At 38.8% G+C, this 18,490-nt stretch overlaps 1 long non-coding RNA gene across 1 annotated transcript; it reads left to right on the top strand.

Moving 5' to 3' along the window:
• The first annotated feature begins 1,499 nt into the window (after positions 1-1,499).
• Positions 1,500-16,693, top strand: LOC140845252 (uncharacterized). The gene is made up of 3 exons (XR_012124057.1): positions 1,500-13,887; positions 16,112-16,201; positions 16,654-16,693. It is a non-coding gene; the product is annotated as an uncharacterized lncRNA (long non-coding RNA).
• Positions 16,694-18,490: the final 1,797 nt, after the last annotated feature.

Genomic DNA, 18,490 nt, shown 5'->3' with positions numbered 1-18,490 from the left:
ACATTATATTTCTGAGACAGTTTATCCAACATGGAAGTCAGGGGCGCTCCTAGTCAGAGCAGAGCAGCAGCTCTCTAGGTGGAGAGAACTGAGGGTTGATGCCCCACTACTACAGGAGTCTGCAGCGGTGGTGAGTCCTGCTGTGCAGAGAGCTGGCGTGCTACCAGGGTGTGCTACTCAGCAGTCACTGTGGAGGGTCAAAGGCATCACTGAGGCAAGGATAGCATTAGTTATTATTGTTAGTTTATGCCAAGTAACAGAAAAAGGCAGGTAACCAGGAGCCATTAAATAACGTGCAGTTTTCAGGAGAGGTAATAGATTAACCCCTTGTCATTTATCACTTCCAGGAACTAGTTTATTAATTACTTAGAGAGACCGGAGTGCTGAGAAGTTAGTTTAGAAAGTGAATTTTTAGTGGGAAAAGGTGAATAAGACTGACCCAACTTTAATCTGTAATAGGGAAACCTGGACAATTGAAGAATTATTTGCAGGGCCAGATACGTGTAAGAATATTATTACTTAAGGGGGCCATGTTTGTAAATATATAGATATTAAAGATTTTTTAAAAACTAAATGTCCTCTTGGATAAACAATATCATGATGGTGTGTTCTTTTAAAAGAACCACAGAAGGAATTTTTTTCAGTCTCACTATTAGAAAACAAACATAGTTTGCTGAAGTAATTGGTTTATTCTTCTCTCAACGTCACTTTGAATATTTCATCAGTGTGTTTCCCTCTTCTCTCTCTTTGTTATAAACAAATACTTTGGCCTATCTCTATTAACATGAAACAATTATTGTTTTATTGGCCGGGCTTTCCCTTAGCGTCATATTGTTTGACTACAGTTATTTTCTCTTTGGCTCCTTGCTCTGCTTTTACCTGATGCTACATATCACTTTATATTTTTAGTTTGCCTTATTTTATCAATATTTTTCTCTAATGATTAATTATGACACCACAAAGAAAAAGGTGTCTACTTCAAAGAGAATATTCTATGAAATTTTTATTTTTAGGAACAGTACTTCTGTTTTTAATGTGGAAAAGGGCATAAAAAAACAACTATTTTAAAAAAGGGGCACTGTTCCATCCTTTGGGAATGTGAACCGTGACTAGTGATTGTGGGAGTTGTGTTAAAAGACTGGTTGTATTGGAGGTTGCAGCTTAAAATCAGCTGATGTCTAAAATTAGATGCACACATTCTATTAGGGCAGATTAATTAGGGGCTATGTGTATAGAAATACATATTACTTCAAAGTTTAGATTTTTATTTAGAACCTCAAATAAATGCATAAAATTATCTGCAACATGGTTCACGACCCATCTTGACATCCTCATCCCAGGTGTAAATGAATCTAAGTAGGAACTTGTTTGGGGGTGCAGAAGCGGGAAGAGGGGTCAGTAGAGTACTGTTAATTATAGTTTCACTCCCCAAGTTTATAATCCCATACTGATCCCAACACAGGATCCGGGAGGGGGGGAGGGCTGAAGCTTATGTTCTTCTCTGGCCAGCACACATCTCCTTGTAATAATTTCATGTTTTCTTACTATATCATAAGGCCACATAGCAAATCATGAAAATAAACTAGCCCTGGCTTTTTTATGTATCAAGAGTCAGTAGGAAGAACGGACATAGGGATTTTCTGAAATCATTTAAACTTTTAGACTACTCAACAAAGAAATATAATGTAAGCCCCAAATGTGAGGCACAAAGGTAGTTTTAGATTTTCCTGCAGCCATCTCAGGACAAAATTAAAGAAGCAAGTGAAATTAATTTCAGTAATACTTTTGATTTTACTCATATATCCGAAATAGACTCCTTTCATCCTGAAATCAATATAAAATTATTAATTGGATGCTTATTTTATAGTCTTTTTACTGTACTAAATCCTCAATATCTGGTGTGTATTTTACAGTGACAGCATATCTCGAACTAACTACATTTCAAGTTTTCTTGAAGCCAGTGGCTGCCGTAATGGACAGCACAGTTCTAGGCCATTATCCTTTGCCCCAGTGGTGACTCCTGTGTCATCCAGCCACATCTATTTTGCTCACTGCCATATACTACTCCTTAGAGTGGTCCACGTTACTTAGTGACTTTGCATCCCCTATTCTTCACATCAAATGAATTCCATGTCCTTTCACAGGACACAGCAAGGACTACATTCAAATGGAGCCATAACACCTCTGAAATCTTTTGATATGCTTCTTTCTGCCCATGACCCCCCATTCTTCCCACTTGGCCAGTCCCTCATCTTTGCTTTTCGGTGACTTTGAAGGCACAGCCCCTCAAACCATCTATTTTCTCCCTTTAGCCCCTCTCTTCTGCCAGGTGACATTTATTTACTCAGCATGGATGGCATTAAGTTCACAGAGCCAGGTCTGAGGATGGTCTGAGGAACAGGTGTCTTATAGAACAAAAAGTCATTCCTAGTAATGTGGCATTGCCTCCCAGTGGGTGCTTTGCCTGCACCCTCTTTACTGGTAGACCTCTGATTGACCTGTTCAGCACTATTTAACCTCAAAGGTTCTTAGACATATCTGCATGGTAGGAAAAGCTCAACTTAGTCTCAAGCTGCCCCACGCCTGTACATCCGCTTCCTGGGTGCTTTTATTGGCCCTGCGCCTTAAGTTTCCTGCACCCTGCTAGCAACAGGATCTGCACTTCCTATTCTGCCTTGTCTCTTTGGTTCACATGTTTCTTGTGTCTTACTTGATTCCTACAGTTGTTGTCTTCTCCCTGCTCTTCTGGCATTTTCTTCCTTGTTTGATGTCTTGTTCTATCATACTCACCAAATAGAAAACTGGGAGTCACCGTTTGATGATTTTATCCCTTTCAACTCCCTGTCTGTCAGGATGAGATCCCCCATGAGAAAAACTTCATGATCTCTCCTGCCTTGTAATGTCTGTGTACCAATCTTCCTTAAGAGAGAAAATGGGATCTTGATCCCTTCTTTCTTTGCTCTTTTGCAAAGCTTCCCGGGAGATACTGGAGTGGGGCAGTCAGCCGCCCTCATCAGCGCCAAGAGCTTGCTCCCTCCGGCTGACTGCTGTCAGGAGGGGGTCTGAGTCAGTATTCCCGAAGGCAGAAATCTCTCTGGAGCCAGTCTTAATCCACTTGGCTAATGTGAAGAACATGGTTTGTGTTTAATAGCCAGGCACAAATCATTTTTTTCGATATGAAGGTAGGAATCCAGACATCTAGAAGTATCAGTGGTCACAGATGAGTGTTACTGGACGAGGGAAGAGCAAGAACAACTGCTCCCCTTTACCTTCTCCCAAGGGTGCCTTCCAGAGGTCATGTTAGATCAGCAGTGAGATGACCAGACTCGCACAGCGGTGAGTGGGAGCCACATGCAGCACTCTGCGCCTGCAGTGGTGACTCTTGTTCTAGATGTTTCTCCATGCGATATGCGCAACCAGTACCGACCTGTGTGTCTCGTTTCCATGGCAATGTCAGGACAGCTCTCTGATGCCCATGCTGTGGGTAGTGGTACATAAAGCTGGACTTCCCAGTAATCATCCTTGTAGTCTCTAGCTTGGCAGCACCTTTTCCAGCGTGACCTATGAGCGCCTGTGCTTCTCTGACATCCCCAGCAGCAAGGTGGTGGTCCTGAATTCTGGGAAAGCCTCTAATTCCGCAGCAGCAATGTCTGAGTTACGTGACTAACACTCCCGAGTAAGTGGGGTTGTCTTACAAAGTCGATCACATTACTTTTATTAATGAAAAAAATGTGGTCTTACTGATCTCTCACCTAATGAAGCAGCATGTAAGGGTTGTGCACATATTCTCATAAATTGGATTTCATAATTGTATAGGACCATGATACTTATCATAGATTTATCCAGTAAGAGAGAATATGCTTGATTCAATAGGATATTTTAAAGGAATACACCACATGTACTTTCTTGCTTAACTTGGACAAATTATATCTAAACTTGAATTGACAAATATAATAATAAAGTCTGTAATAAGTTTAATGACAAATATATTTATGTTAGAGAATGACATAGAAATTTTAGCAAATCTGTTTACCTACCAATCTTTTACATGCAGTTGATTAAGAATTTTACCCTGTGCTTGGAAACTATATACTATATAGTATACACTGTAAGGGTATCTGAGTTGCTTCCAACTTTTGGAATTTATCTATTTAAAAACATTTAGTATTTTGACATTTGATTTTTCTTAATGATTTTAAATAAATGTTCTAAACTAAGATAAGTAATCTTCTCTCAAAGAAAATGAATTTAAACAAAAGCACCAACTGCACCTTGTCCTTGAAGGCAGCCACTGGTCTGCTAAAGCAGCAGTAGTTGTACTGTTGGCCCTTAAGTGTTCCTGTAGCTGTTTGGAAACATTGTATCTGCCATCAGTATCCTTGCTATGGTGTATTTCAAACTGCAAAATACTTGAAAGTGATGTTCCTGCCTTCTAAATGACTATTACATTTTATAGTGTGGAAGTGAATAAAATTTCTCTTGTAGTTAATCATCAGGATACATTTTATCTAGCAGCTCTAGGAATGAATCTGGGGTATTTCCCCTTGAACCTGGAGCAGGTTCCTTTGGTGGTGCTCAGACCCACCAGTTACCCTCACATTAGGTCTCTTCCCACGTGTGTGTGTCTTCCCACGTGTGTGGCGATACAATAGAGGTTTAGGCAAAAGAGCAGAAATCCCTCCAGCCTTTGCTCCTAGAGTTTGTAAAGGCAAAGAAAAGTCAGAGCTCTCCAAAGCTGTCAGTGCCGAAGCATCTCAGCTCAATTCTCTTTATCCAAGATCAAGTAAGGAAGGCTAATCTTTTTTTCTAGACACTTGATTCATTTTCCTAGGCATCTTTACTTCCCATTTTGCTTGAGAGTCTCTTAAAGAGAAAATCTTATTTTAAAGTGACTAATGATACAAACACAATAGTCCTGAATATATCGGTGTCACAGTAATTGTGTTCAGAAGTTAAGATAAGCTCTGAACTCTGCAAAGAATGCGTTCCTCCCAAGTGGCATTAAATTCAAAAGGCACACAATTTTAGTGACATATTCACTGATATTTTTATCTAGGGGAATGGTCACAGGACAGCCATGTTAAATTGGGATTTGAAAAAAAATATATCAATAATAGCAATAGGAAACACATTATTTTCTTCAGTACTTATGGGCATTAGAGATGTTCCAGAAAAATACAAATTTAGCCCCCTTTTGCTTATAGTTAAAATCAGCTCAGTGGGATAAGGGTTTCATTGCGGACTAGAGGATTTTTAGATCGTAGATCAGTGGCTCCCGCTTCCACAGCTGCCAGGTTCACACATGCCACTAGACTTCCTGCAATACCCTGGAGCCCACACTCATTGAGCACACTTTCTCCTCTGAGTTATGTGTCTCTCTACACAGTGTGGATACAGAGCATTTTAATGGTATTATAAGATAAAGTCCATTTTTACCTTAAAAGTTGACTAAGCAATTGATTAGTCAACTAATGGAATAACTAGTGGAATAAGCAATTGACTTAAGAGAGTGGCAAGATTTATTTTATCATGATCAGATGCTTTGCAATAAGTATACCTGAACTTGGATCAGAGCTCTGCCTGTGACTTGTTTGGTGAATTTAAGGGTGTTACTTGTTTCTACTCTTCAGAAAGTGGAGAGAAAACACTGAACTTTGAGGCCAGTTTAAATGACAGTGCTGTGGACTGAATGTGTCCCATCAGAAGTCACATATTGAATTACTACCCCCAAGATGATGGTATGAGGAGGTAGGGCTTTTGGACAGAGATCTCTGGCCTCTTCTGGCATCTGGGGATACAGAGAGAAGCAGCCATCTGTGAACTAGAAAGCTGTCCCTAACGGACACCAAATGTGCCTGCATGTTGACCTGGCACTTCCCAGCCCCCCGAACTGTGAGAAGTGTTTGTTGTTTATAAGCAACTCGGGCTGTGGATTCTGTTAAAGCAATCTGGACAGTCTAAGACAACCACTGAAGCCAAGGTGCTTTTTGAAAATGAAGAAGAGATTGATATTGGCTTGTGTAAAACACATCATTGAGTTCCCAGAACACCTAGAGAAAGGTCTAGACCATGTCTCCTCCTCCCCAGAACCCTGTGACCTGATCTAGTTCCTTCCACACTCCTCACCCGCCGCTCTCCCTTTCCGTGACCATGCCCAGAATTCCTACGTCTTCCCCACCGATCAGCCACTCCAGGAGGCTCACACCTGCCTTGGGCTGGTTGTGGAGTGCTTTTTACATGGTCCCTGCCTGCCTGGCATCCTCTCATGTTCCCCTTTGCGAGTCCTCCTAGTGACCCATGTCTAGTCCGAGCTTGACAGCCCCATGGTGACTCTGTCTGCCACTGCCTGGTTTCAAATTCAGGTTCCATTACATATTAACATAAAGATTATTTGCACGCATTCTGCACTAAAATGTAAGCTGCATGAGAGCTGGGAGTTTTTAAAATCAATTGACTGATTCCCGGTGCCTAGTGGTATCCAGTACAAGGTTGGTCCTCAATAAAGATAAGTTCTTTCCTCTCATATCATGGAATAAGTATGTACTATGAACAAAATGCAGTGTTAGTTCGGGGAACTAAAAGATCTAGTGTCAAGTCCCTGTCTAATTTGCAGTCAATGAGGGAGTCAACAGCAGTTACAGGGATAGTAACAGGACTTATCTCCTAGGACTGCCTTGGTGGTCACCAGATAGACACAGGTGGGGCACTTAGAGTGGCTCCTACTGGGTGTTACTTCCCAGTAAATGATCAGACATTGTATCATCTAGTCGTCTCCTTCATTTCAGAGTCTAGGAGAAAGGAAACACATTATTTCTCTATCAAGAAATCTAGAAAAGGTGAAAGTCTTCTCTTTACATGGGAGAATATCAAGAAAACCTTCAGGTTCTACAACAAACTCTAGATACGAGTGTGAGAAATAATTAATTAAAGACTGTTTCTCTCCAAGCTCCCCCAAAGTGGAAACGTCTTCCTTTATGAGTATAGAAGAGACATTATTGGGTCACCAGACACTCCTACTTATGCCGCAGCCCGCAGCGCCCCAGCGCACAGTGAGAAACAAAAGGACTTCTGAGCCACTCTAGAATTTAGTTTTTAAAAATTTTGTCAAATTCTTTGCAAAGATGTTTTTAAACCTTTGCTAAAAGTGCTTATATTGAAAGGTGAAAAAAAAAATACAGGCAGAGAATTAGTTACCAAAGTATCACATTGCACACACAAAAAAGTACACTGGCTCTAATCATAGTTTTAACTTCTTTATGCTAATATGTTTATAACTTAGTGTATAATGAGACAATGGGGAAACAAGTACTGTATTACTGGAACTATAAAATTGACTTGAGGATCATTTTTATATGTTTATACCAGCATATGATATTTACTTGCTTTCCCATAAAGACTGTCAACAATGAACTACTGTAGTCAGCAATATGGGCCGGAAATTTATATTTATCATGTTTCTGATATAAGAGGCTGTCGCATACTTTATATACATCCATGCTAAAATTATTTATTTTATGTCAAGTGTTTTTAATAATTTTCAGAACATCAGTGACTAATTTTAGGGAAAAGAGACATACTGTGTGGTACATTGCTATTGTCCATAAAGTGTTCTAGAAATTTAATTCAACAGCTTCTCTTGACTTAAAATACCAAACAAAATAATAGAATGTCAGCAAAAAAAAAAAAATTCCCAAGTAGCTCACAAAAACCTTTGGTTGGTTCAGACATGGATAAAGTTTACTTAGAGAATGTCAGAGAAAATGTTGGAGTAAGGAATTCAAAAGTCAATCCTTCCATAAAAGCAACAAAAATCCTGGAAAAAACTATCAAATTCAATATTCTCAGAAATCTGGAAGCTAACCAATAGCTTGTAGCAACCCATTGAATGTTTACTCAGGAAAAGAAAAAATAGACCAAATCTCAATAAGAACATAGAGCATTGTGATATTTTACCCTAGTCCCATTTCCTACTGACCACTTTGGTGGTGGCGTTGGAGATAACAGCCACATTCCTGGTAACAGATGCCAGTACTGGAGGGAACAGAAAGGATCTCATTTGCAAAGAATTGTGGTTGTTTGCTTCAACTTGGGTGGTGACTCCCTGGAGAGCTGGCTAAAAGGGCTCTGTTTGTTCAAAAGCATTTACAGGCCTATATATTAGTTTTTGCTGCCCTGGGGCAGTGAATGAAAGCAAAACACACAGACACACACACACACACACAAACAAAAAAACTGAAGGGCTTAGGAGGAAAGTCGGGGGAATAAGGACTTTAAAACTCTCTGACATATTCCTGAATCTACAAGGCCATGTACGTGTCCAGGGCAGTGCACTTGCTCAGAAAGACCTGAGAAGGCCCTAAACTCTTGCCTCTAGCTCTTAAAGTCACTCTTGAAATTGCTGTAGATACTAAATTTTAAGACCTTCGTGCTCTGCATGAGCAGGAAGTGAGGCTAAGGCAGAGTTCCAGCTGCCTAAGTGAGTGCTAAAGATGTGCTCAACACACGCAGGAAGTGGATCTGCTGACACTGTCCCATTACTGGCTGACCACTACACTAACAGAAGAGAGACTGCAGTGGCCCAAAATGACAAAGATGACAGACTTTACAAAAATCAGTTTGGAAAAATTACCAACCAAAGAAAGAGCAACTACAGTAAGTAGCAGAAAACAAACCCTGGGGATGGGAGAGAATCATATTTTCAGAGTTGTTGCATAATAATATTGTAAGTGTTCAGTTTTCAAAAAAAATATGTGGCATACAAAGAAAGAAGAAAGTATGGACAACACACAGGAGGAAAGCATTAAAGACTTTAAGTCACCTATTTTTAATTTGTTCAAGTAGATAAAGGAAACCATGGCCAAAGAACTAATAGGAGACCATGAGAGTTATGTCTCACCATGCAGAGAACATCAATGGAGAGATGGAAATTACAGAAAGGAACCAAACATCTGGAGTTGAAAAGTACAATAACTGAAATGAAAACTTCACTAGGAAGACTCAACAGCAGAATGAAGCAGGCTAAGGGAAGAAACAGCGAACTTGAAGACAGGGTAATGAGACTGTCCAGTCTGAGTAATGAATATAAAAAAAAAAAGTGAAGAAAAATGAGCAGAGCCTAAGAAACCATCAGATACATCAACATGCATGTAATGGGAGTCCCAGAAGAACAGTAAGAGAAAGGAGGCAAAGACAATATATGAAGAACTAATGGTGAAAAGCAAAGATACATTTTACTCCAATGTTGAAAACCAAAGGCAAAAAAGAGAATCTTGGAAATGGCAAGAGAGAAGCAACTTACCACCACGTCCAAAGGAAGAATCCTCAACAGAGTAATATCCGGTTCTGTCTCAGAAGCCATGGAAGCGGTGGCATGACATATTCAAGTGTTGAAAAAAAAAATAATAACCTGTCAGCCAGGAATTCTGTATCCAGTAAAATTATCCTTTAAAACTGAAGGTGAAATTAGACATTTCCAGATAAACAACAGCAACAAAGTGACAGAGTTCATCGCTATGAGACCTGACCTACAGAGGGCTAAAAGTAGTCTTTCAGGATGAAGTAGAAAGATGCTACACAATAACTTGGATCCACCTGAGGAAATAATGAACACCAGTGAAGGTAACTGCTTAGGGGAATATTAGAGTCGGTCTTAATGTATTTTAGGTTTGTCACTCCTATTTTCTCCTTTCTAATTAAAAAAGAAACTGTGTAAAGCAATGGTTATAAATCTATGTTAATGGACACACTGTGTATAAAGTTGTAATTTGGGACAGTAACAAATAAAGGAAGAGATCAGACTATACAGGAACAAAATTTTCATGCTATTGAAGATAAGTTGGTATTAACTTGAACTAGTTATAAATTAAGATGTTAATTATAATCCCAGGTCAACCTCTAAGAAAGCAATTCACAAATATTTAGTAAAAGAAATGACGAAGGAATTAAAATGGTACACAAGAAAATATCTACTCGATGTAAACAAGTCAATAATGGAATAATCAAAGAAAAAAGAAGATATAAGAAATAGAAAATAAGCAATGAAATGGCAGAAGTAAATCCTCCTTTATTGATAATTACATTAAATGTAAATGGATTTTACTCTCTAGTTAAAAAGATAAGATTGGCACAATGGATAAATAAAGATTATCCAACTGTATGCTGTCAACAAGAGACTCAATTTCAATTCAAGACACAAGTGTGGGATAAGCAAAAATATGGTAAAAGGTATTCTATACAAACAACTGGCACAAAACATAGTGGCTGTGCTAATAATATATAGACTTCAAGGCAAACATTTTAATGAGACACAGGAGGACATTATGTAATGATAAAAGGATCAATCTAACAAGGAAATATAACAATTATATATGTTTATACACCTAACAGAGCCCCAAATATAAAAGCAAAAACTGACAGAGTGAAGGGAGAAATAATTCAATAATAATAGTTGAAGACTTCAATACTCTACTTTAAACAATGGGTAGAAAAACTAGAGAGAAGATTGGCAAGGATAAAGATGGAATGGCATTATAAACAAACAAAACAACAGAAATTGATAGAATATTCCACCACTGAAAGCAGAATACACTTTCTTTTCAAGTGCTCATAGAATATTCTCTAGGATAAACCATATGTTAGGCCACCAGACAAATTTCAATACGCTTAAAATGATTATAATTATTCAGGGTATGTCCCCTGACCACAGTGAAATGAAATTTGAAATCAGTTAAAGAAGGAATTTTGGAAACTTCACAAATATGTGGAAACTAAACAGTGCACTCTGATATGACCAATGGGTCCAAGAAATGATCACAAGAGACATTAAGAAACATCTTAGTTTAGTGAAAGTTTATCAGGACTTATGGAATGTACCGAAAGCTGTGCTCAGCAGGCATCTATTCCAGTAAACTCCTATATATAACCTGAGAAAGATCTTATCTCAATAACCTATTCTTCCATCTTAAGAAATTACAAAAAGGAAAGCAAACTAAACCTAAGACAAGCAGAAAGAAGAAAGTAAAAAAGATTAGAATGGAGATAAATGAAATAGGGAACGGAAAAGCCACAGAGAAAAATCAAAATTTGGTTCTTTGAAATGATCAACAAAATTGATAAACCTTAGCGAGACTGACCAGGAAAAAGAGGGAGAACATGCATATGATTGAATTCAGGACAGATGCCAAAGACACACAAGACATCATAAAAGAAAATGACTACTAATACCCCTTATGGATATACTTGCAAAAAATCTTTACCAAAGTACTAGCAAAGTGAATCCAGCAGTGTATTAAAAGAATTGTACATTACAGCCAAGTGCTATCTCCTGAATTCAAACGATATTCCACATAAGAAAATCAATCAATATAATATGCCGTATTAGAATAAAGGAAAAAAATTATCATCTCAACAGACACACAAACTAAAAGGATTTGACAAAATTCAATACTCTTTTATGATAAAAATATGGAATAGAATGAACTTTCCTGAACCTGATAAAAGGACCTACATCCACGATAGGCCTACAGCTAAAATGTAATGGTAGAACTGAAAACTTTCCCCTGTGGCCAGGAATAAGACAAAGACGACTGTATTTGCCACTTTTAGTCAACATTATACTGGAGGCTTTAGCCAGGGTAAAAAGTAAAAAAAGAAAGAAGTCCAGATTGGAAAGAAAGAAGTAAAACTATGTGTGTTCCTAGATGACATGATCTTATATGTAGAAAGCCCTGAAGAAGATACACACACACACAGACACACACACACACACACACACACACAAGACACACACAGACACACACACAGCTAAGAAATGAGTTCAAGGTTTAGGACACAAGTTCAACTACAAAACTCAGTTGTATTACTACACACTAGCAATAGACAATCTAAAAATGAAATTAAGAAAACAGTTCTATTTATACTAGCATTGAAAAGAATAAATTACCTAAGGAGTAAATTTAAATGAGGAATTGTGGACTTGTAATATGCTGAAAACTACAAAGTACAATTGAAAGACATTAAAAAGACCTAAAAAATAGAAATATCTCGTTTTCATGAGTGAAATACTTACTATTACAAAATGGCAATACTTCACAAACTTATCTACAGACCCAATACAATCCTGATCAAAATTCCAACAGCATTTTTTGGTAGAAATAGGCAAGCTAATCCTGAAATTCATATGGAATTTCAAGAACCGTGATAGTTAAAACAATTTTGAAAAAGAATGAACTAGGAGAACTCACACTTCCCAATTTCAAACTCTCCATTTTATAATGGGAGAAAATATTTGCAAATCATTTGTCTTCTAAGGATTTAGTATCCAGAGTACATAAAGAACTCTTGCAGCTGAGTAACGAAAAGACAACCCAATTACAAAATGAGCAAAGCGCCTGAAGGGGCAGTTCTCCTGAGAAGCTTTACAAATGGCCAGTAGTACATGACAAGTTGCCCAATATCATTAGTTTATTAGGAAAATGCAAATCAAAACCTCATTGAGCTACCATTTCATACACAATAGGATGGGTATAATAAAAAAATCCAGAAAATAAGTAAGTGTTGGTGAGGATATAGAGAAATTGAAAGCCTCATAAATCGCTGGTGGGAATATATAATGGTGCCACCCCTGTGGGGAACAGTTCGGCCGTTCCTCGGAAAGTTAGACATGGAGTTACCGAGTGACCCAGCAATGTCATTCCTACGCAGATACCCAAGAGAACTGAGAACAGGTTTTCAAACAAATACTTGTATATGAATGTTTGTAGCAGCGCTATTCACAACAGCCGAAAGGTAGACACAACCCAAGCATTAATCAACTGAGAAGTGAAGTGTGTTGTATATACATAGCGGGGTGTATTCAGCCGTAGAAAAGAAGAAGTACTGATGCAAGCTGCGACACGGATGGGCCTTGAAGACTTACTCATGGTGACTGAAAGAAGCTACACAAAAGGTCATCTGTTGTTAGATTTTGTTTTTATGAAACATCTCGAATAGGCCAATTCAGAGAAAAACCAAATTCAAAGAGGCAGAAAGTAGTTGCCAGGGGCCAGGGGGAGGAGGGAATGGGGAGTGTATGTGGTTTCCTTATGGGGTAATGGAAATTATCTGGAATTAGTGGTGATTGTTGCACAACATTTTGAATGTACAATAAACCACCGAAATGTTACACCTTAAAAAATGGTTAAAATCATCAATTTAAGTTATGTGAATTTTACCTCAATTTCTAAACTCTTCTACTTGAAGAAAGACCTTTGCTCTCGGCATTCCATCTTCTATTTTTGGTCCAAGGCCCACCCTTCTCTCCAACATTTCACCTTTCCTACTGATAACTTATGGGAAACAAACTGCTTTTCCAAACATTCTGCTAAAATTCAAGGAAGTGAGAGTTTCATGGTTTCTTTGAATCAGTTTAAAGCATGTTATGAAGATGAAGCAAATTTGAGTAATTCTGAATAAATAACTGTGAAATAACGACCTTTTTGTTGGTTAAGTGCAGGGAAAATAGCACACTACTAAATTTGGATCCATTTAACCTGTTCTTTGTGATAGTTGCCAGACTAGCTATTTATGTACCATAACTTCCTCAAAGTTTCTTCATTTTAGTGAAAGATTTTTTTTTCCATCTTCTGATCAAAGCGCTCAGCCTGACAGGCATTCACAAAATACGTGTGTCTGTGCCTTCTCCAAAACGCCTTCGTCTGCAATGTCGGTGGGGCCTTGTCATCCTCTAGTGGCTGCTCTCAAAAGCTGCATCCCACATCAGTGGTCACTCGAGCTCTAGCCGACAGAAGCCCCCCCAGTATTCACCGCAGCGCTCTGAGCAGTGCAGCCCGGATGACTTCCAGATGAGCACATTTCATGTTCAGGGAGCTGTTTTAACTTCGTTCTGATGTAAGGAATTACTCTGTTCATTTTTCTTTTCTTTCACCTGTTTATCTATGATCTTTATACCCTGTCAAATGCCAAAATATTCTATAATTTTCTATTCTTTCTTGAGATACAACTTGTCATTATTTGATGTGGAATTATATAATAGTGTAGATTCATGATATATTTTTCTTAATAGCTAGAAACAGTAATGTTTATAAAGCAACCTAAAATATTCCAGTTATCATATATATGAACTTCTTCATTACACCAAAAAGCCATAGCAGATTCTTTTACTCCAACTGCAGTCCTCTCAAAAAGCATGTATGTTTTGGATCCTACAGAGAAATTTATTGAGACATCAAGAAATAGGTTATATTTATAAAATTTTGAACTTGGACTTTGTTTTTGTTACAAAAAAAATAAAGATGTAGAGGCAAATTCCTTCAAAAAATCATTTTATGAAAACAGAAATTAGCCTTTTTGAAGGGCCCCCACCCATAAGATGGCGAACTTCCTGCTTCTCTGCTGGGTCCTCAGTTCCCGCCGGCGCCACCTGAAGCCCAATCACCCCTTGCCCCCCTCCCAATCCCAGCACCTAGCCAACAGCCCCCAGCCCCGTAGAAGTGACACCTCAATCAGCTCATGCCCCTTCCTATATAACCCAGCAGCTTTCCCTAAGAAAGCGAATTCTCCGGTGAATTGCTGCTGTGTGTCGCTCCTTCCTTTCACTTTTGATTTGAAATTTAATTTGCATGTAGTAATAAGAATAACGAACTTAAATGTCGTATGAAAAATGTGGGGATAGCATGTAATCTTAAGCAGCTAATGAACTGTTTGGAAATAAATAATATTTTTGGATTAAAGATTCTCTTTTGGAACTAGTTCAGTATCATCTTTTAATACCAGAGAGGTCCTAGAATATCACTGAAGACATCTGGAGCTAGACTTTTGCTCAATACTAACACAGTAATAAAAATAAATTCTTTAAGAAATTCTTTTTATTTTTTTTTTTACTCAAAGGAACTGCATTTGCATACTTATTTCCAGTATTCTATACTACTGCTGTTACAGGACCATTACTGTAAACAGTTACACATAAACCCAGGAAGAGCAAGATCTGTATGTGCTAATCTAAGTAATATTCTACTGGCTTTTTGTCAAATGCCGCATTCCCAGTTACTTACATGTAAGTCATCTATGTGTTTTGCTCAGTGTCTCACTCTTGCTGGACTCACAGCCTTGGCAGACTGGGACTGTGCCAGTGAAATTGCCTCCGTGAAAGGAAGATAGCTTAGATGCTACAGCGTGCCTTAAGAGGTGGGAGTAGGTATTCCCTTGCTTTTGATGATCGATTTTGCTTGCTAAGACATTTGAGGATTTAAAATGGTGTTCAGAACAAGACTCTACCTTCGTGACCCAAAAAGTTGCACAGTCTGCTTTTTAAAGACTGTATTAATGAGCCAATATTCTGCTTCATGTCACAGATGAGCACTCAGATACCCCCCATTAGGTTAATGCCTCTGTTGATTCCCTGACAAGCTTCCCAAGGAAAGGGGGATTGTTTACATTTGGGCCTGTGCTGTAAACACACTCCTGTTTATTCCAGCTAATGAGAAACAGGCTGTCTGGAAATGTGTCTTTGAGGAAAATACTGAGCAAGTCTTTAGGAAGTAAAGCTCTCTAGATTGATTGAAAAGACAACATTTGGTAACATGTTGTAAGCAAAACATAGTAGCAAGTTGAAAAGAAGGCAAATCAAATATAAAATTTCCTTGGTCGTGAAAACTTGGGCTTCAGACCTAGAGGGGGACGAAGTAATGATCTGAGCTTTTCGCAGATACCTGGTTGGCCCCCTTGTCCCCCCGCTCCCCACCCCAGGTTTGTGCTCCTGCTGGGAGTCCTCCGGTTGTCTTATCTCTCCTTGGGATCAGCCGGGCTGTCTCTTCTCTTTCACTTCTGTTATAAGCTGTCTAATAGTTTATAGCCTTTTAATCTTACGGCTCTTCCTATAGACAGTTTCGAAAAGCTTCTGTAGCTGCTTTAGCTCCTCTAATTTGAAAAGCTACTAACTTTTGAATAGTAGGCTTCATTATTGGAAAGTTTTGCGATGTGATGCCTTACTGAGCATTGATTTTTGTCCTGGGTGAATACTTCTATCTGAAATAAAAATTATTTTGCTTAGGGCAGAATATTTGAAAGTAAACAAGTGACAAGGCTTATTTATTTTTCTATGGCTTCTCTTCAGACTTTGTATCTCTTCACTCACTCTTGTGTATATTCTTCACCTCCTTGAGAAGACATGAACTCCTGACTGGCCGTTAACTTACATATGAATGTAAGTTGGACTCCCACTTCAGTACATTCACTAATTCTTTCTAAGAAGTAAATTTGTTTTACTCATCAACTCCTTTCCGTCATTTGCCATCACTGTTTGGTGGTTTTCCTGAAGCTAAGTCTCTCTCTTTTGTGTATGTTTATCCTTTTATCACTAACATACATCACATGCCCAAGGAAGTCTTTTCAACTCCTTTCTCATTCTTTCCACTTCCTACATTCAGTTGATCAAATAATGCTGTTAATTCTATCACAAAAATGTCTTTCATATTTTACTTCTCCTTATTCCCATTGCTACTGCATTTGTACAAGTCCTCATTGTGAACTGAATTGTGTCCTCACAAAATTCATATATTGAAGTTTTAGTTACCAGTGTGACTGACTGGGAGGCAGGGCCTTTAGAGAGACAATTACATTTAAACGATGTCATGAAACCCTGTTGGTCTAATCCAGTCGGATCAGTGTCCTTACAAGAGGAAGAGATGCCAGGGACACAGATGCACCAGGAAGAGGTCCCGGGAGGACACAGTGAGAAGACTGCCATCTGCAAGCCACAGAGAGAGGCCTCAAGAGAGCTGAGCATGCCATCGGAGAAACTGAACTTTGACCAAATACATTTCTGTTGTTTAAGCTGCTCAGTCTGTGGTACCTCGTTATGGCTGCCCTAGCAAATGAATATAGTGCTCACAATTTATCATCAAGGAAATTGAAATTGTTCTCTAATTTTTCCATTCCCCCTATCTTATAATTGGGAGGGAACCTCCAACTCCCTGTCTCAGGGTTTGACGAGGTGACTTCCCAGTGAGGAGCACAGCTAGCTGGACGTTGTCTGGTTAGCAGGCCTCCCTTCTCGTTTCTGTTTAAGGAAGGTCTCAGGCATTCGGAAGAAGTTGACTCTGGGAGATGTCCAGGAGTCCCTTAGCTAGGCGTTTGCATCAAGCTCCTCCTCCTAAGTCTTTTATTATTGTATCTTTTATTGACACAAATTACATTTTAAAAGACATTTGTATACAATTGTCTCATATGACTTAGTCCTCAAAACAAATCTGTAAGGTATATCATAAAAACCTCCAGTGCAAAGCTGAAGAAACAGACTTAGGGGTGAGTAAATCGCTCCATGTCTGACGGGCACTGAGTGGCAGGAGCAGCCTAAAATGCAGTGTTTCTGATTGAAAGCTCATTGTTCTTTCTACTCTATCACATTTAAGAATAACACATAGATTATATTCATTTACCGTGCAAAGTGGAGTTGCAACAAACATGTATTCAATTTATTTGAATTAAACTGCAAAGAGAAGGCCCAAGTTAGAACTCATTTAAATTAAACATAGACTCTCGTGTCAGACACCTTACTCAGCAAGCATATGCCCTGGGCAATGGAGTCAGTCAAGCTTGAAAAAGTCATTTGCATTTGGTGAATCCTGTGAACAAAAATGTTTGATTCATTTCAAAGGTTTTCAACCCTTTAAAAGAAGAAAAATGTGCTGTTCAACCTTAAGTAAATTGATGATGATAGAGAAATTGAATAGATTAATTTAGGGCCATAGAGAATCATTTGTTAAGGAAAAGATGTTTTGATATATAATTGGTAGAGTTATTCCCTCTTTGTAAATTTCCTTTGGAAAATTAATAAATTGACCATTCTAGCCTCTGTATCCTTTGAGTGAGATGGTTTGAATAATGTGAATGGGTCTCCCAGTGCTTGATCACCTCCCATTAAACCGAAGTAACTTAAGTAATCAAATTCTAGCTTGTAAACTGAAGAACAGGAAATGGATCCTGGCTCTGTGTTAACTTACCAAGACACACATGTACCACTTGGTCATGCTGGTTTCCTCTGTCTTCTCTACAGTAATCAGCAAGTCTTGCAAGTAAAGAAGTTTCCCACCAATTTTCCCTCACAATTGTGATGATTAATTTTATGTGTCAGTGTGAGTGGACTACACAGCTGGTAAAACATCATTTCTGGGTGTGCATGCATGAGTGTTTCCAGAAGAGTCAGCATTCGAATCAGTAGCCGGAGTAAGGATCCTCCCTCAGCAGTGAGGGTGGGCATCGTCCGGTGCGTCGAGGATGCAACACAGCAAAAAGGCAGGCAGGGCAAGTTCTCTTGATCCTAGAGAGCTCCACCTTCTAAGGCCCTTGGAGATAGGAGCTCCCGGTTCTCCAGACTTCAGACTCAGAATAAATTCTAGCCCCGGCCTGCTGGTTCCACAGTAGCAGACAGCAGGCTGTGGGACTTCACAGCCTCAGCAATGCCTGAGCTACTTCCTGTAACGAATCTCCTCTC

The sequence above is a fragment of the Manis javanica genome, chromosome 12 (assembly GCF_040802235.1).
Source record: "Manis javanica isolate MJ-LG chromosome 12, MJ_LKY, whole genome shotgun sequence".
Classification (NCBI taxonomy): Eukaryota; Metazoa; Chordata; class Mammalia; order Pholidota; family Manidae; genus Manis; species Manis javanica.
This window is presented reverse-complemented; position numbering and strand designations above follow the sequence as displayed.